Raw genomic sequence first — 20,313 nt, 5'->3', positions numbered from 1 at the left:
GGCAAGCTCCTACCTTGTCTGTAAATAAGAAGATTCTGTTTCTGCTTTAAAGATCCAGGATCACTGTGTGAAATTACATAACTGTTGGGTGTGTTTGCTGGAAGAAACACTGCCATTGTTTCTCAGCTATGTTTTGCTAAACTCCATGAGGTCAGCTACTCATCTTTGCCTCTTGACTTTTCAACCTCCTAAGTACACATTCATGTGAGGGCTTTTGCTGCTGTTCTGTTCTTTCCTCTGCCTAGAAAATGCTCTCCCATGTAGCTACATGGCTCCTGCATTTCCTTAGAATCTCTGCTGGAATAGCATCTTTTAGAGAGAACTTCCCCTGTGCCTGCCTAGAACGGTAGCCCTATCCCTTCGTCTACCTTCATACCCTACTCTACTTTGTTGATAGCACTTATTACCGCCTGCCAATAGGTTATGCATCGAGGTATTTATTATCTATCTGTCTTTCATTTTAGCTTCATGAGGGCAGAGGCTTTTGGTTCATCTCTGCTTTTTGGGTGAGTGCCTTGCACATAGTATGCTCTCAGTAAATATTTGTCAAACAAGCAAATGAATTAATGAATGTGTTAAAATGTACTAATCTCAAGTTCAGAGGTTATTTCTTCTGGATTATTTTGCAGCTGGGCCCTTTCTTTTCTTTGTTTTTCCCTCCCTCCCTTCCTTCTTATTCGTCTTCCTAAAATAAATATTTATCGAGGCATTGAAATCCCAGACTGAAAAAGGTTAATTCTAGAATGGTTTTCCATGGACCATGAGTGCTTGCTGTCTTCTTTTCCCAGATGGTAAGTTTTTCTGCTTGTGGGTTCTCCATATTTTAGGACGTGCAGTTCTCAGTTTATCGATTACATCATCATCCTTTACACATGGCTTGAAGGATGACAATCATGAGAAAACTGAGCTCATGAAAATAGCAGTTGTGCTGAGCTTATTTTCTAGTGGGGCTCCAGTGCCTGGTGCGGGAAAAAAAGCATTTTGTGAATATTTGTAGAACAAGTGGATTTAAATGAATGATAAGACACTGAGTTAGAAGACATCTGCCTTAGGCACATCAGGGTAGAATGCATGGAAAAGCCAAATGCCCCCAAAACTAGTTCTTAAAATGTTGTAAGTAAGATTCATTTTGTTCCCTTAATTGGAGATCTTTTTTTCTATTGCCCTTACTTAGACACAAAAGGGAATGAGAACAAATGTGCCAAATCACTGTTTATATCTGATCATGAATTATTTATCCAAAATATAAGCTCTGTAATTTAGCTTCAGAATTAGTCATTACAGCAAATCAGGAAATGTATTTATAATAACTTGACTTTTCTCTGTTTATTAATTAAAAAAATAACTGATGTAGACTTATATGTTAAAAAATTTTTGAAGATATCTAGTAAAAAGTTAAGCCGCTCTCTCACTCCTGTCTTCTAGTTTCTGTCATTAATCTCTAGATTAACAACAATTCCCAGTTTCTTCCATAGCTTCCTAGTTTATCTCTACATATATATTTAATTGTTCCTTTTTGAAAATATAAATGGTAGCATACAGTCATTGTTCTTCATCTTGCTCTTTTTAATTTTTTTTTTTTTTTAATAGAGACTCGGTGTCCCTGTGTTGCCCAGGCTAGTCTTAAACTCCTGCACTCAAGCAATCCTCCTGCCTTAGCCTCTCAAAGTGCTTGGATTACAGGCATGAGCAACCATGCCCAGTCCATCTTGCTCTTTTTATTTCACCTTGAATGTAGAGATTGTTATGATCTGATTGTTTATTTACCCTCAAAATTCATATGTTGAAATCTTAACCCCTAAGGTGATGGTTCAGGGTGTGGGGCTCTTGGGAGGTAATTAAATTGAGAGCAGAACTCTTATGATTGGGGTTAGTGCCCTTATAAAAGAGCTAGCCATTCCCTTCCACCATGTGAGCACACAGCAAGAAGCTGCCATCTATAAACCAGAGAGGGAGCCCTCACCTGACACTAAATCTTCTGGCCGCTTAATCTTGGATTTCACAGCCCCCAGAACTGAGAGCAATAGATGTTTGTTCTTTTTAAGCCACACGGTTGATGGCATTTGGTTATAGTGTCCTGAATGGACTAAGATAGAGATCATTCCATTTTATCGTCTAGAGAGCTACTTCATTTCTTTAACATCTGGGAATTATTCTAGTGTATAAATCTAGGATACACTAATCTTTTTTATTGATACATATTGAAGTTGTTTCCAAACATTGCAATTACAAATAACATTTTATACACGGGCAAGTAGAAGTGTAGGATAAAGTTCCAGAAGGGAAATTGTTGGGCCAAAGGGTATATGCATTTGTAATGTTTACAGATGATGTCAAATTGCCTTCCATGAAAGTTGCACTATTTCACTCTTACCTCTTGTTATGATTTGAGTGTCCCCTCCAAAACTCATGCTGATGTTTAATTGCCGTTGAGGCAGTATTAAGAGGTGACTAAGTTATAAGGGCAAAGCCCTCATGAGTTAATGCCATAACCACGGAGTGGGTTGGTTATTGTGGGAGTGAATTAGTTACTCCATTTTTCAGACTCCACTTTTTGAAAATGTCTGTCTCTCTGTCTCTAGGGTACAACTCCTTGCCATGTGTTACCTTTTGCCAAGTTATGATGCAGCAAGAAGGCCCTCACCAGTTGCAGTCCCTCAGTCCTGGACTTCTCAGCCTCCAGGACTGTGAGCCAAATAGATCTCTTTTCTTCATAAATTACACAATCTGTGGTATTCTGCTGTAGCAACAAAAAAACGTCTAAGAAACCTTCAATTGCTGGTCCTCAGTGATAATTCACATTATTGGGATAAAAGTTGATTTTAAAAGATCTTCACCAACAGCGTGTTATTAAACTTTTTGGTAACTTGCCAATCTTGTAGCTTAAAAAAACCTTTGCCATCACTTTAATTTGCATTTCTCTTTAATTTTCCTCTTCCCTGTGAGTGAGGTTGAGCATCTCTTCATTGGTTTAACCCATGTATGCCTGAGGTTGCAATTTTTTGAATTTTTGCAATCAGACCTTAGCAATGACCTTGAGCAGTAGGACATAAATAACTCCCACATGCTTAGCATTCCAATAATGGAGCATTAGGGATAAACGGGTTTTAAGACTCATTTGTATTTCTTTGCTGGGAAGTTTGTTCTTATCCTTCCCTCATTTTTCTATTAGGTTTTTCTTTTTACTGTATTTGTTAGAGCTTTTTCTGTGTTAAAAAAATTAGTGAAAGTTACTGTTGCTGAGTGGTTCACTAGGGTTAAGACCACTGAAAAAAAATGGCATTAAATTATACTTTATGGACTTAAAATTAACATGTCATTTTACTGTTTCTAAAAATGAATATTATTTAGAAACATACCTATAATAACATTTATCTTCTGTAGTAATTGACAAATATTGCTGACATTGTTAGTGCTAGTACCCGAATGTGCAATTCACAGACATTGAGAGCTTGAGGAGAACTTAGATCATCCAGTTCTATTCTCCCAGTTTGCAGAGAAGAAATTAAGGGCAAGGAAACCTGGTCATTTGGCTGCAACTATCAAGAAGCCAGGCTCAAACAGGCTTCCATAATAAGAAAATGTATTGGTTCACCTAAAAGGAAGCCCAGAGTCAGTGCAGGCTTTGGGGCTGGGAGATTCAATCAGCTCAACAACATTTTCAGAAGCTCATGTTATTTTCTATCAAAGGGAAGGTGCCAGGGGTTGTCAGTAACAATGGGGACATCATGGCAGTAGCTACTGCTTCTTTATTCTCCTCCAACAGGGGAGAGAGAATACTGCTTCTGTAAAGCCTCTTGGAAGAATGACAACGAACCTTAGTAAAAGTTTACAGCAAACCTCTTCTCATAGCTCATTGGTCTTTACTGAATCACATGACCCCTCCCCTGAGCCAATCATTGGGAAGGGGATGGCTCACCCTTAGATCAACCAGGACCACACCTATGGCTGGGGGTCACGCCAGCTTCCAGTGCGTCACATGGGGTATTAAGGAGGGTCTGGGCACCTAAACAAAATCAGAAATCTGGGATATGTGTAATATCATATAGAATGGCAGCACTTAACGTCTCATCATTATTTTGATCTATAACATGTACCAAATAAAATAGACTCACTTGAAATCTATATCAATCAGTATTCTCCATAGAAAGCAAATCAATAGGACACACACACAGAGAGAGTTATTTTAAAGAATTGGCTCACACCATTGTGGGAGCTGGCAAATCTGAAATCTTTTTCTTTCTTTTTTTTTTTTTTTCTTTTTTATTTGAGACCAAGTCTCGCTCTGTCTCCCAGTCTGGAGTGCAGTGGCGCGATCTCGACTCACCGCAACCTCCGCCTCCTGGGTTCAAGTGATTCTCCTGCCTCAGCCTCCTGAGTAGCTGGGATTACAGGCATGTGCCACCATGCCCGGCTAAAATCTGAAATCTTACAGCAGACCAACATGCAAACTTGGGGAAGAGCTGATGTTACAAGTCTTGAGGCAGAATTCCTCCTTCTTTGATAAACCTCAGTCTTTGCTGTTAATGCCTTCACCTGATTCCCATATGACTGAGGGTAATCTCCTTTACTCAAAATCAACTGTAAATGTTAATCACATCTACAAAATGCTTTCACAGCAACATCTAGTCTAGTGTTTGGCCAAACAAGGCATTATAGCCTAGCCAAGTTGACACATAAGATTAACCATCACATAATCTTTGTCCTCCAATCTTAATTTCCTGAATGTTTATGACTTCCTACTTCCTTAAAATGGGTGGCTGTGGTGTGATTTCAGAAACACAAACCTTAGCATGAGGGTGGAAACCACTATAGAAAACATAGAAATCATCATTTTTCATACTAGTCCATAGGATCCATACAGATGTCTCCAGACAGACTCAGCTCAGTTTTCCAGATGTGAACACTTACACCATTTCAAATTTAATCCATGGTGTTCTGCTGAGGGAAGGGGGGACTGGACAGATGTTTTCTTTAGCATCTGCAGCATAAGACAGAACGCAGTTCATGTCCCCACAAGCATCCCAAACAATGGGGTCCAGTCTCAATCACTAAACGGAAAAATTAGGATTAGAAACCTTTAACTATGGTCTCTAGCTGAGCCAGCCTCTGGCTGACAAACCGCTCATCCAATGACGATAGTCCACTTGTTTGACGGCACTATGAATATAAACAGTATGTTCTGGGCAGGTGGTTTGACAAATATTCCAGAGCAATTTATAAGATTTTAGCTCAAGCATCCCTCAGACTGTTTAAGGCCTGTTTGGGGGTATTAATGTGTACTTGGCAGATTATTTTTAAAAAAACTTTTCATAATGTGAAATTCCTTTTTCTTCATAGGGATAATTTTAACCTGCTGGTTGTTTTCGTTTTTATGGGCTGTGATAGTTCTTGTTTATCTCGAAGTTTATGTAAGTTTAGGCTGTTTCTACCCCCAAAAGCCACTCCATTCCCTTGGCTAAAGCAAAGTCACGGGAATCAGTTACCCTTAGAGGGCAAAGCATACAAGCAAGTCTCCCATTCATGTTGAGGGGAAGTTTTGGGTACTAGCTGTCAGAGTTTCACCCTGCCTTGTCTAAAAGCCTTCTTTCTGACTCACTGAAGACAAATAACACAGGGTGTTGGTGGGTGTGTGTTTATATGAGGGTGTGGAGAGAACACACGGACTTTGGGGAGCAGCCAATTTGGTGCAATTTGGGAATGACTGCCTTGTACAGAGCCAGCCTGAAGACTTTCCTTCCTCTGGGTGTTTTAATAATAGACAAAGCAAAAATAAAGGTGGCTGCGTTCCCTCTTTGGTGATGTCTCCGGTCTGGAAGCCCTTGTGCTCTCCTGGGTCCCTCAGCGCCACAACGGACGTCTGTGGGAAGGGACCCTGTGTCCTTCGATGTCAATGAGTTTCCTCCCTATTTTGAGCCTGGGATGGTGGAGCCCTACTGCCAGGAGCAGCTAGAGAACCGATTTCCCCCTCCTGAAGAGTCTGAGCTCTGGGAAAGTCTTCCAACTGCGCCCCCGGGAGCTTCCTAGGGATTGCAGACCCGACAGTGTCCACCGTTGAGGGGAGAATAATTGTGAACATCTATGCTGGCTTGTTTTAAAAAACTAAGCAGCTGGCAGCGGGGCGTGCCTGTGGCGGGTCTTGCAGGTTCCGCAGCTGTGCAGTGCCTGTGGCCGGTCTTGCAGGTTCAGCAGCTGTGCAGTGAGTGCGCTTCTGGGCTGCAGAAGTGAGGCAACCACGCCCCTCGGCCAGGGGTGGCTGGAGGCCGGGGAGGAGGAGAGCGCCCTCTGGTGGCCGATAAGGAGACTGCCTGCGGGGCCCGGGCACCGGGAGGCTGGACTTTCTCTGCAAAGAGCCTTGTCCGCAGATGGAAGCAAAGCAAACCCAAACTCCTTTCGGCTGCTGTGCTACCCTTTCTTCCCTTTCCTCAGGAGGGAGGATGATGGCCGCTGGGGAAGGAAAAGAAGAGCTAAGGATCTTCCTGTTTCTCCCTGGGGGCGAGCTTTTGTGCTGACTGAGGGGGACGGCTTTCCCATTGCTGACCCAAAGGTCCTTCCTTCTCCGGTGTTTGCCTGGTGTTCCAGGGGCTCACTTTCCTTTCCCCAGTGTGTTGTGGTTCCAACTTGCTGGGTTTTTTTGCTTTTTTTTGTCTTTTTTTTTTTTTTTTTTTTTTGCATGATCCTGCAGTGGTCTTCACGGTATTGCCCTATCCAACTTTAATTCAGGGTCTCAAAAGTGGGAATAGAGACATAAAATGTGTGTGTGTCTGTGTGTGTGTGTGTGTGTGTGTGTTAGAACAGGCTTGAACTTTACCACCCCCTCCCACTATGATGACTTCCCAGTGGGGGAGCAAGTCCCTGAAAACAACCAGACTTTTGTTTGGAGGTATTGGAGCAATTTTATTTCAGTCCTGTTCATTATTCAGAAATTTTTTTAAAAACTATCATTTACTACTATCTTTGCTTTTATTTTTTTGAGGCAGAAACTCACTCTGTCGCCCAGGCTGAAGTGCAGTGGCATGATCTCTGCTCACTGCAGCCTCCGCTTCCCAGGTTCAAGCAATTTTCCTGCCTCAACTTCCCAAGTAACTGGGACTACAGGTGTGCACCACCATGCCTGGCTAATTTTTGTATTTTCAGTAGAGACGGGATTTCATTATGTTGGCCAGGCTGCTCTTGAACTCCTGACCTCACATGATCCACCTGCCTCAGCCTCCAAAGGTGCTGGGATTACAGGCATGAGTGGCCATGCCAGGCCATTATTTAAAATTTTGTTTAAACTCTCTGCACAGCTTGTTTACTCAAGTGAGGCTGGAGCCACGGACCTGGCTGTGTGTGTGTGTGTGTGTGTGTGTGTGTGTGTGTGTGTGTGTGTGTGTGTGTGTGTGTGTGTGTGTGTGTGTGTGTGTGTGTGTGTGTGTGTGTGTGTGTGTGTGTGTGTGTGTGTGTGTGTGTGTGTGTGTGTGTGTGTGTGTGTGTGTCCCTTGCCCTTCCCATGTTGTCCTAGGCTGGTTTCTCCAAAATGCAAGTCACAAGCCATTACTGGCTCATAACATCAATTTAGAAAGTCACAATCTTTATTTTTTTATTTTTTATTTTTGGGACGGAGTCTCGCTCTGTCGCCCAGGCTGGAGTGCAGTGGCCGGATCTCAGCTCACTGCAAGCTCCGCCTCCCGGGTTTACACCATTCTCCTGCCTCAGCCTCCTGAGTAGCTGGGACTACAGGCGCCCGCCACCTTGCTCGGCTAGTTTTTTGTATTTTTTAGTAGAGACGGGGTTTCACCATATTAGCCAGGATGGTCTCGATCTCCTGACCTCGTGATCCGCCCGTCTCGGCCTCCCAAAGTGCTGGGATGACAGGCTTGAGCCACCGTGCCCGGCCTATTTTTTTAAAGGAGTAGAATGGAATACAAATTACAAAGTACATTCCACGTAATAGAATATGATTTCCTCAAAAAGCTTTTTTCAGGTGTGCGTGTGTGTGTGTGTATGTGTGAAAATAAATGTGATAATAGATGTCAGCTGCCTGGAATTGTGTAAATCGTGTCATAATGTAAAACATTATGGGTCATGCTTCGAGAAGTTTGAAAGTCATTGTTTTAGCCACGGGTGGTGGACATGCACCTATGGTCTCTGCTACTTGGGAGGCTGAGGCAGGAGGATCTCTTGAGCTCTAGAGGTCGAGGCTGCAGTGAGCTGTGACTGTGTCATTGCACTCCAGCCTGGGTGACAGAGAAAGATCTTGTCTTTAAGAGAAATTGAAAAGAAAGAAAGTCACTGTTGTAGATGGGGCTTCTTGTTCAGGTAAATGAAGATGGGGTGTGGGGAAGGGGAAGGGAGAAGGGGGCAGAAAGAGGAATCTTGGGGGACTCCCTGCTGCAGGTTAGTGAAGTATGTCTGCTCCAGCCTTGCCCTGGCCACTTCTGGTCCTTCTGTGGTGGTGGGTTTCACTGTAGTGGTGTTGCTGTCATAGCTGGTGTTTGTGTTTAGGAGCTGTGTTCAGTTCCACTTCACTGAGGAGCCACAACATTTCCATTTGGCGCCCCCATGGCACATGCCCCAACCTCTTTTCCTCCTCAGGCCTCTTGCTACCTGGCTTGGTGGCTGCCCATACCCTGCCATGAACATATGTGTTCACATAAGGCCATGGGGACCACTGGGATCCTCTTTCACAGCCTTTGAGTTTTAATCTTTCTAAAGCCTACAGCACCCAGTATTCCCAGGCAGTCTCTCATCCAAGTACTAACCAGGCTAGACTCGGACTGCCTTCCTAGATCAGATGAGATAGAAAGTATGGCTGCAAACTGCCCTGTTTTTTCTCTCTCTCTTTTTTTTTTTTTTTTTTTTTTTTTGTTGTAGAAATGAGGTCTTGCTGTGTTGCCTAGACTGGTCTTCAACTCCTGGCCTCAAGCAATTATTATACCTTGGCCTTCCAAAGGGGTGGGATTACAGGTGTAAGCCGCTGCTTCTGGCCTGTTTTATTTGTTTATTTTATTTATTTATTTATTTAATGTATACTTCACCTCCATCTCTTATTTTATTACTTTAATATTATTGTTATTATTTTTGGAGACAAGGTCTGGCTCTGTCACCCAGGTTGGAGTGCAGTGGCATGATCATGGCTCACTGCAGCCTCAACCTCCTGGGCTCAAGCAATCCTCCTGCTTCAGCATGACAAGTAGCTAGGACTACAGGCATGCACTACCGTGCCAGGCTGTTTTGTTGTTGTTGTTGTTGTTGTTGTTGTTTAATTTTTTTAAAGAAAAATCTTGCTTTGTTGTCCAACCTGGAGTGCAGTAACAGAACCCTAGCTCACTGCAGCCTTGAACTCCTGTGCTCAAGGCCTCCTGCTGCCTCAGCCTACTGAGTAGCTGAGACCACAGGCACACACCACACACCTGACTTTAAAGTTTTTTTTTATAGAAATTGACCAGGCCAGTCTCAAACTCCTGGAGTCAAGTGATCCTCCCACCTTGGCCTTCCAAAGTTTTGTGATTACAGCTGTGACCCACCACGCCTAGCCCATCTCTGTCTCTTTAAACCTATACATGTGGGGTTACCCCAAAAGGTCTCTTGCCAAGGGAAAGCACCAGGTCGGGAAAAGATCGGAGTCTTTCTTCAGATATACCCCCGATGTGGTTTGGCTCTGTGTCCCCACCCAAATCTCATCTCGAATTGGAATGTGAACTGTAATCCCCTTGTGTTGGGGGAGGGACATTGTGGGAGGTGATTAAATCGTGGGGGTGTTTCCCCCATGCTCTTCTCATAATAGTGAGTTCTCACAAGATGTGATGCTTTTATAAGGGGCTTTCCCTCACCTCTGCTTGGCGCTTCTCTCTCCTGCTACCATGTGAAGAAGGATGTGTTTACTTCCCCTTCTATTACTTCCTGAGGCCATGTGGAACTGTGAGTCAATTCAACCTCTTTTCTTTACAAATTATACAGTCTTGAGTATTTCTTCATAGCAGCATGAGAATTAACAAATACACGCCCTAAGCATCAGCAACAAGTATTGCATAGCTCCTTTTAATAAGGACAACACACTTTGCTTCCAGGCTTCCAGAATATTCTTAAGAGTCCTACGCTCTGCTGGTGAGTGCCTCAAAGTTCTATAGTGCAGCAAGAATCAGATCGGGACACAAGAAATTACAGTTTTTCCATCTTGCAGGCATTACCTACCCTCCACCCTCAGCCTTTTTATGTAAAATACTTTCTTCTTCTTTTCTCCTTAAAAGAAGGGGCCATTCACATGAACACTACACTCCCAAAGTCTGAGCACCACTCTCTCTCTTAGCTTTCCAGGAATAAGGGTAGGAGGTAGTGGAACTGGTTGTGAGTTGGCCTCAATAAAACCTACAGGGAGATGGCCATCCTCAACTTCTGATGTCTCCTTGAACTTGGAGCATGAGATAATTAGGGCCCTCTGTGACCTCAGCTATGGACCTTGGCTGCAATTCCAAGACAAGAGGAAAAATAATCCCACTAATCCCACTTAATACCATGTTGCACAACCTTTTTATTAGAATGTCTGCAATCTTCCATGTACCTTTGTCTTTAGTCATATAATAGTGTATGTTCTTGGCTTCCATTTCTCCCCACTGCAAAATTCCTGCCATTTGGGGTCTCTTTTCCTATCACCCTGCAACTTCCCAAAAGCTTCCTCTGAGCTGCTAATGGGAACGGACCCAAGTCTCCTCTGGGACCCCACATTTGGTCTCCTTGGCTATTCCATGTTTTGTTTCATTTTGCCTCACAGTAAAATGAATGGTTTATCTGTCTCCTCTACCAGACCGTATTTCCTAGAGGATGTGGGTCACAGTCCAGTTGTCCTTGCATGCTTTGTAGCAGTTTCCATAGAGTAAGTGGTGAAAATGTTCATAGCACATTGAATGGCAAAAAGGAACTTCTTGGTCATCTCCTAGGATGCATTTTCTGTAATTGTCTGGTTGCAATTCAGGATTTTCATTGTGAGCTAATAGCTGCAGGCTCATTTTAAATGCTGGTTCTACAAATCCTCTCAAATAACAATGCCTTATATTGACTTAGATTTTATAACATGTCCTAGGTCACATGGTTTTGTTTAAAACACTTCTTTTGTCTTTGAAACAGCCAAGTGCAATTCGATGTGGTAGATGTTACTTTCATTTTTTTTTTTTTTTTTGAGACTGAGTCTTGCTCTGTCGCCCCGGCTGGAGTGCAGTGGCCGGATCTCAGCTCATTGCAAGCTCCGCCTCCCGGGTTTACGCCATTCTCCTGGCTCAGCCTCCGGAGTAGCTGGGACTACAGGTGCTCGCCACCTCGCTCAGCTAGTTTTTTGTATTTTTAGTAGAGACGGGGTTTCACCGTGTTAGCCAGGATGGTCTCGATCTCCTGACCTCGTGATCCGCCCGTCTCGGCCTCCCAAAGTGCTGGGATGACAGGCTTGAGCCACCGCGCCCGGCCACTTTCATTTTTTAGATGAGAAAATGTTCAGAAAGTATAAGTGACTTGCCCAAGGTTCCCTGGATAGTGAATCATGTTCCTCTCACCTCTTTGCACAGAGCTCTGACATTCTTCTGTCAAGTCACCTTGCAAGTCTCATGCTTTCTGGTTAAGTAAATGCCATCCAAGTACTTGCCCCAGGTCTTCAGTGGTAAGTTTTGGTCCTGTCCTCAGCTGCTGGTGCCTCACTGAGTATATGACACTAGGCAAGCCATTGACCTGTTTCCACATCTCAGTTCTTTCATCCTGAAAATAAAGATGACAATAGATGCTGGCTGCCTCGAATGGCATGGTGAAGATTAATGAGATGATGCAGAGAAGTGCCCTGAGCTCCTGGGACAAAAGGCTTCGTAAAAGCACAAAGTCTAATTATAATTTTCTAACATTTTCAAAGAACCCTCTGGAAAGGCTAGCTCTTGCTTCTAAATTTAGAGAGGATGTCTGCCTGGGACGGATTGTTTTCTCTTGACTGGCAGCCCCAGCAGCCTCCTGCTTATGCTGGCCTTGATGGCTCTGCTCTGATCCAGTGGCACTCAGTCTACCTGGATTCCATTAACGGTAGAAGGTACAGTCCCCAAAAGTGCCAGCCCCTGATCTTCCCTGCCTTTTGGATGGAGCAAGGGTAACCCACTTTGGACAGGCATCAGATGGGGTTCTGTTAGTTTTAGGGAATGTAGATGTAGTTCCTGGTCTGAGGATGGGAATGTGGTATAGATTAGGGAGAATGTAAGAAGTCTGCGTGGACCTTCCAGGAAAGTTTTTTTCCTCCCTAATAAGAGGAAGTCACAGAAAACCTTCTAGCCCTATGCTCAGCTTCCTGCCCTTGAACACAGTTTGAGATCTGAACCTTGAAGCTGCTGATGCCATCTTATAAACCAATGGGAAAGCCAAGAGAAAGCCAAGAGAATTGCAGCAACATTGGCCCAAAACCACTGAGTCACTGAAACAGCATGGCATTTCTGGTTTGTGACAAAAACAATTCTTTGCTTAAGCCATCGTTCGCATGCTTCTTTTGTTCCTTATAGACAGATACCAGTAGCTGAATAGATGGCTGTGTCAGTCATGGTGTGGTGGCTCAGGTCCAGGTGGCGTCGCAGATTATCTGACCTGGAATGTTACTGTAGAGGTTTTGGAATGCTGAATTTTACACAGAAAATCTTTGGCTTTGCTCATTTTCTACCCTGCTTTGTTTTCCTTTGGGCTACTCTTTCACCCAGCTACTCATCAAATGATCTATTCTGAATGCAGGAATAAAATCAATACTAGAGCCAGTTTCCAAGTAATAGGGAGGAAAGCTTTGACTTTTCTCTTTCCCATTTCTTTTTAGAATTTATATAAATTTAGGGTGTACAGATGCAATTTTGTTTCATGTGTATATTGTGTAGTGGCAAAATCTTAGTTTTTAGTGTAGCCGCCACCCCAATAATGTACATAGTACCCATCAAGTAATTTCTCATCACTCTCCCCTCTCTTGTCCCTCAACCCTTCTGAGTGTCCACTGTCCATCAGCCCACACTCTTTGTCTATGTGTACACATTATTTAACTCCCACTTATAAGTGAGAACCTGGGGCATTTGATTTTCTGTTTCTGAGTTGTATCATTTCTCAGCATTCGGATCCAGATATTCAGAGCCCTCAATGTCCCTGACTCTGTACCTTGTTTGTTGTCTCCATCCAAACCTCTCTCTCTGACCTCTTTGGTCTTCACAGCCCCAACTGTTGCTGGCCTAAGGGGTCACCTTCCCAGGTAGTATGGCATTTTCACAGAGTAGAGACAACTTGGCAAATCATGAAGCTAGGCACCGTTCTCTTGCCCTTTTCTGTTCTAGTCTATCCTCTGCTCATAAAAAGTTTTCAAGCATCTAGTGCCTTCTTGGTGTTCAATAGGGTACCATTTTTAATCCCGGGGACTCAGTGGTCTTATCTCTGAAATGGAGATAACAGTATTTTGTCTGCTCAGAGACTGAGGATTCAGTCCTCTAAGCTCTTTGGATTCTTTCTGACTCCACAGTGTGACCCTAACAGGGCACTTTTAGGGCCCTGTTTGTCCTGTCTCTGAAAATTATCACTTCAGTTCCCTGATCAATGCTGCGATGGACTTTTTAAAAAGTCCTAATAAGGGAGGTTATCTCCCCCAGGGTGTTAGCATTTTCAGAGATAATCTGTGGGGAAAATGTTGAAAAGTTCAAGACCTTTTCTGAAGCCCAGTACAGACAGTCAGTTATTCTACCCTTGTGACCAGACCATTCCCAAAAGGAGTACATGAACATCCTCAGTCTGGCTTTTAGTTGACTTTCCCTTCTTTCAGATTCACTGCAGATTAGAGTACCCAGAATTAGCCAAGACCTTCAACATTTAATGACTAGCCATGGAAAGGAAAAAAGAAGATGAACTGCTTGTCCCAGAAAGCGACAGAACTTTGAAAGCAGCTATGTATTTCCTAGCTACCTCTAAGAAATGGAACTGTCTTCCTGAGACCTGTAAGAAGCCAACAGGTACCTCAAGATATAATACTTAAAGGAATGGCAGAGTAGCCGATCTAATTAAAACATACCCCAAACATCACAAAGTAGGAAGATGGATGCTGAAAGAGATGCTTTGAGTACCACTGGTTGCCTGTAAGGAGTATGATTTCAAATGGTAAAGTTGACTGGAGAAACTCCCAGGCATTAAGTGGTTTTCAAGAAGATGTTCGTTGGCTTTCTCTTTGTTCATGAAACAGAAAACTGTGTTTGGGTTGCATTCCAATACAGAGAGACTTAGTCGCTCTAAGATTGGAATGCGCTGGTTCTTAGGTAATTAGAACTCCTTCCCAGCCCAATCGAGAAAATTGGCTTTGCGTTATGCTCGGAAAGCAAATGGAATGTACATGGAATCCAGTAGACATTTCACCTGCCAGTCAACTCATTGGGATTAATAGCAAATTAATAAACAGAAATTCTGTTGAGGGATGTGGCATGTGTACCCAGTCATTGATGACATGACTATGTGCACATGGAGTCTCACTCTTTCAGATCAGTAGGATAGTTTTAGCTTTGACTTTTGCCTCTTAGATCTGAGGTTTCTCATTCTCTCCTCAGTGATTAATGATGTTATGTTACTTCAGATGCCTCAAACCTGGCTCTGGCAACTGGATATTCATTTGGTTGCCCTGATGTAATCATTCAAGGGAACTGCGTTAATGGACCGTGGAATAGTTGGCATCCATATGTGGATGGACTGACTTAGATTGACTGTTAAAGTGACCCAGTTTATTGTTTGATAATTGGCCATGAAGTGAGCCAACACTAACATACTTGGTGATTCAGTTATTCTAAATCACTGTTTGATATGAGATGAGAGAAGAATGGGAATAATGTCTAGTGTTAGTTCTATAATTTTCTTAAATACTTTTGAGGCCTGCTGTGGGCTGAGTGCTATTCTAGGTTCTGACAGGGTATTGGAGGAGAGATTAAAAGGTGAACAAGATATTGTTTCTGATCTTGATGCATTTCTATTTGGAGAAAGAAGAGTTCGGGCCTCATATCCTATTTTGCTCAACTCAGGGCAGAGGCTTGAGAAGCATTAAGATTTAAAATGCAGGAACGTGTGAGATCATTGCATACAGACTCATTATAAAAATGCCAAACAGCTTGAGAAGCAGTAGAGAGAACATAATTAAAAGACACTGTTTTGCTTTCCCAGGGCTGCTGTAACAAGGGAACACAAATTGGTGGCTTAAAATATCAAGAATTTACTTTCTCACAGTTCTAGATGCCAGAATCCAAAATCAAGGTGTCAGTAGAGTTGATTCCTTCCTGGAGGTTTGGAGAAAGAGTCTGAACATCCCTCTCTCTTGGCTTCTGGTGGTTGCTGGAAATTCTTGGCATTCCTTGGCCTGCAACTGCATAGCTTCAACCTTTACATCAGATGTTACATGGCCATCGTCCCTCTATGCCTTTCCATCTGTGGCTCTCTTCACTTCTTATAAGGACACCAAGACATACTGGATTACAACTACTCAGTATGACCTCAGCTTAACAAATGACATCTGCAATGACCCTGTTTCCAAATAAGTTCACATTCTGAAGTTCTGGGAATTTGGGGGTGTGGCGGGGGACACTGTTTAACCAAACATTTCACCAACCCACATGCCCACAAATGTTGACAACATCAGCAGGGCAGGAGAGTAAAGAAGTGAAACAATGTACTTCCAAGAAAGAAGCAAAGAGAAGAAAAGTATTGTTTTTCTATTCTCTCCCTTGGGCTTAATGCAGGCACTGAAACTTGAAGTAGGACTGAAGCAGAACTAATATGGTAATTAATTTCAAAGGAAAATGTAGTGGCTTTTTTTTTTTTTTTTGACAGGGTCTTGCCCAGGAGTGCAGTGGTACAATCTTGGCTCGCTGCAGCCTTGACTTCCAGGGCTCAAGTGATCCTCCCACCTCAACTTCCTGAGTAGCTGGAACCACAAGCACATGCCACCATGCCTGGCTAATATTAAAAATTTTTTTTAAAATACGAGTTCTCATTATATTGACCAGGCTGGTCTCAAACTCCTAGGCACAAGAAATCCTCCTGCCTCAACCTCACAAAGTGCTAGGACTGCAGGAGTGAGGCACCACCCTCAGCCCTGGGATATTTTATATTATGAAGTAGATGTAGTTTACTCTTTCCTGACTTTTTGTGGTGTTGGAAGATAAACTGGCTTTGGCTTTACTTTAACTCTGGAGAAATTGTGGAACAGGATGAGAAAGAAAGCCTGGAATAGGTGATTTAGGTTTGCTCTCGGCTTGGGAAAACACAGAAATAGGACCTTTTGGGGTTCATTCTAACATCTCCAGAATAGCTCACTTGGAGACAAGAGGAGTCAGAAATTTAAGACAGACTTTTCTCCTGGAATAATAATGTGCATTTGGTTGTGTTTCCCCTCAATCTCTATGACTCCTGAAAATGTTGTATCCAGAGGGTGAAGAATGCTAAATAGCCAGGCACAAAATAGTTACCATACCAGTGAATATGCTGAATTCTGGGAGACGTATTAACTCTGTACATAAGAACTCTGAAGTGGTAACTGTCTCTGGATCAGAAGGCTTCGCGAGATGGAGCTGGAAGACTGAAGCATGTTTTTAATAGTTGGAGATGGGGAAGAAGAACCACAGACTACAGTACTATTTGATATCTCCAGTCTCAAAAATTTGTGCTGCTAATTTTGAAAAGAAATAGAAGAAAGTGAATTGGTCAATGAAATCCATTCTTATTCACGGGAAAAGAAAAAAAAGACCCACAACTGGGGAACATGTTTTTTGATGAGGCATCAGTAGTCATTATCCTATTCATATTGGTCATAGTCATACCATTGATTATTGATATGATTTGGCTGTGTTCCCACCCAAATCTCATCTTGAATTGTACTTCCCATAATTCCCATATGTTGTGGGAGGGACCTGGTGGGAGATAACTGAATCATGGGGGCAGTTACCTCCATGCTGTTCTCATGATAGTGAGTGAGTTCTCACAAGATCTGATGATTTTATAAGGGGCTTTCCCTCCACCTTCACTAAGCAGTTTTCCTTGCTGCAACCATATGAAGAAGGACATGTTTGTTTCCCTTCCGCCATGATTGTAAGTTTCCTGAGGCCTCCTCAGCCCTGCACAACTGTGAGTCAATTAAACCTCTTTGCTTTATAAATTACCCAGTCTCAGGTATGTCTTTATTAGCAGTGTGAGAATAGATTAATACAGTTAGTTTCTCTTTTTAAGAGAAGTTAACAATTGATGTTGTTGTATCAGTCAGGATAGGCTAAGTTATGCTGAAGTAACAAATAATTCCAAAATCTTAGTAGCTTAGCACTGTAAAAGTTGATGTCTCTGTCATGTGACAGCTTTTATGTCTACTCAGTATAGTCACTCAGAGACCCCAAGCAGCAGAGGCTCCATCCTGGCATAGGGTATAAAGGTCACCATAGCAGGGAGGAGAGAACATAGCAAATCGTGCACTGGCTCTCAGGGATCATGTTCATATTGCATTAGCTAAATGGAATCACACAGCCGTATTTAACTATAAAGAAGTGACAAAATGCAGTCCCACTGTGTACCTGGAAGGAGGATGTCTTAGTCAGTTTGTGCTGTTCTAACAGCACACCATAGACTGGGTGGCTTAAACAATGTTTATTTCTTACAGTCCTGGAGGCAGGGAAGTCTAAGACCAAGGCACCAGCAGATTTGGTTTTCGGTGCAGTCTCTCTTCCTGGCTAGTACTCAGCTGCTGTCTTGCCAAGAGAGTAAACTCTAGCCTCTTTTTCTTTTTATAAGGTCAATAGTCCCATAATGGGGGTTCCACCCTCATGAACTCATTTAAACCTAATTACCTTCCAAAAGGCCCCACCCCTTAATGCTATTGCATTGGAAGTTAGGATTTCAACATAGGAATTTATAAACTTAAGAATGCAGTTTATAACAGGAATACTGGAGTATCTGGAAACAGCCTTAATGACTACCACATCAAGATGCAGATTTCTTGTGCTTTAGAGATTCTACACTTTGGCAACACCATTCTTTTCAGTTCAGGAGAGAGAAGGAGTACTCTCTCCTGCTGTGTGGAACTTTGACCGAACAACTGAATACGATGCTGAGACACCTCTTAAAACATGGCCATGGGTAATAGTGTTCTTTGTAATCAAAGACTTAAAATAGAAGGACAAGGGATCTGTAGCCATCCCTTGAAGAGTCTTAGGATTAGTATTCAATAATTTAGACTCTCAAGTGTGCTAGTGACCATACAGGCTATAAAAATAATATATCCACTTAAGCTTGCTATTTATGTAGTTTATCCATTTAGACCTTATTAGAAAACTTGGCCAAGGACTGTTGAGTAATGCAATTAATGTGCCCCTCAGTTAGATGGCCACGTTTCTCTTGTACTGACATTTTTACAACTACTTTTGAGGCAGGAGATGTATTCAAGGAAGTAACCATGTTCTTGGGATGTAGCAACCTTGGTGATCATACAATCAACAAAACAAATCTCAGCATTCACATTGTAACTGAGCTCATTCAAGCAAAGCTATCTTCAGTAGGGAATTTTCCCCATAGAGGGCATATGCATTTTGATTTTACCTGTCCTCACAGTGACCCTTTGCTCATTATAATAGTGAGAAACATACCCCTTAGGGGAGATTTAAGATGCTAATGAGACATGCAATGTATGAACAAGCATAGACAGACACTGTGCGTGTGCACCCAGAGGACCACCCAGCACGTGCTTACTAGTAACACCTCTTCCCACTTCCTTATGAATAATCATGTAAATTCCCATAAAAGGAGTTTCTCCAGCAATAATCAATGCTGCCTCAGCCTTATGAGCAGCCTACCCTCTATTCTCTCTCTCTCAGGTTGTACTGTCCATTCTGCACCTAACTTTAATTTTTTAATTATTTATTTATTTTGAGATGGAATCTGGCTCTGTTGCCCAGGCTAAAGTGCAGTGGCATGATCTTGGCTCACTGCAACCTCTGCCTCCCAGGTTCAAGTGATTCTCCTGCCTCAGCCTTCCAAGTAGCTGGGATTACAGACACTTGTCACCATACCTGGCTAATTTTTTGTATTTTCAGTAGAGAAGGGGTTTTGCCATGTGGGCCAGGCTGATCTCAAACTCCTGACCTCAGGTGATCTGCCCGCCTTGGCCTCCCAAAGTGCTGAAATTGCAGGCGTGAGCCACTGCACCTAGCCCTGCGCCTAAATTTCAAAATTTTTTTTTTCTTTTGCAGCAAATTGTTCTACACTCTATCTCCTTTGCTGTGTGTCTCTTGTTTAAATTATTTTAAGCTAAGAAGACAAGAACCGAGGTCTCACAACAGCTGTCAGCAGTTTAACTTTGGCTAGGGAGAGCCTATAGAAACTTCTATGCTGTGAGTTTCTATTTCTGCAACCTCAAATTTTGTTTCTTCTCTTTTAGATCAAATGGAGGTTCCCATGATTTTCTTTTTCCTCATGGAAAAGTGTTTAGTCAGAAGGGAAACAAACCAATTAAGGTAATACTAAAGGATGATCCTTGATAAAGTTATATTTTGGTGGAGCGTTGAGATTCGCCAGTGAACTCTAACAGTGAGGATGGCACTTAAACACAAAGAGAAGAAACAAGTACTAGAAGCCAAAAAACCTTGTCTTATTTTCTTTGAAAAAAGGATGCTCTAGTTAATAATAGCTATAGGGTTTCTACATGTGCTCTGTCATTGTTGTTGCCTGCAACAAAAGAACAACTTTGAATAATGAACAGTCTAGCTTCACAGCAGGACACTGTTCTACAGGGAGGCCCTCAATTATGGTGTATTTAGTAATTAGAAATATGAGCAAGAATTGACCTTCAAAGTTGCATGTATTATTATTCACTTTACCTGCTCAATGTCACAGTGGGTGCTGTCATGAAGACTGTGACTAAAAACCCTGATAAAGACTTCTCTGCCAAGAAGAGAATATTTATTTATCCCATAAATAATCTGTTTGCCAAATGTGCCTGAGATATACATGGCATATGCTTAGATCCATGTCAGAGTCTGGATGTGACTTGTGGTCTTGAGTTTACAGAGTATTTGTACCCCATTTGTAGGGAAGGGACATACTGCAAATACAGCAGTATGCCCGTGTCCTCCAGAAAGAGACCCCTGCTCTTTTGAAAGATAATTAACCTGGGTATATAAGGTCCCTGATAACGAAATCCTACATGATGACATCTACTTTCTTTCTTTCTTTTTTTTTTTTTTGAGACAGAGTCTCGCTCTGTCGCCCGGGCTGGAGTGCAGTGGCCCGATCTCAGCTCACTGCAAGCTCCGCCTCCCGGGTTCACGCCATTCTCCT

Source organism: Trachypithecus francoisi, unplaced genomic scaffold (genome assembly GCF_009764315.1).
Source record: "Trachypithecus francoisi isolate TF-2019V2 unplaced genomic scaffold, Tfra_2.0 Contig01474, whole genome shotgun sequence".
Lineage (NCBI taxonomy): Eukaryota > Metazoa > Chordata > Mammalia > Primates > Cercopithecidae > Trachypithecus > Trachypithecus francoisi.
Note: the sequence above shows the minus strand (reverse complement) of the source record.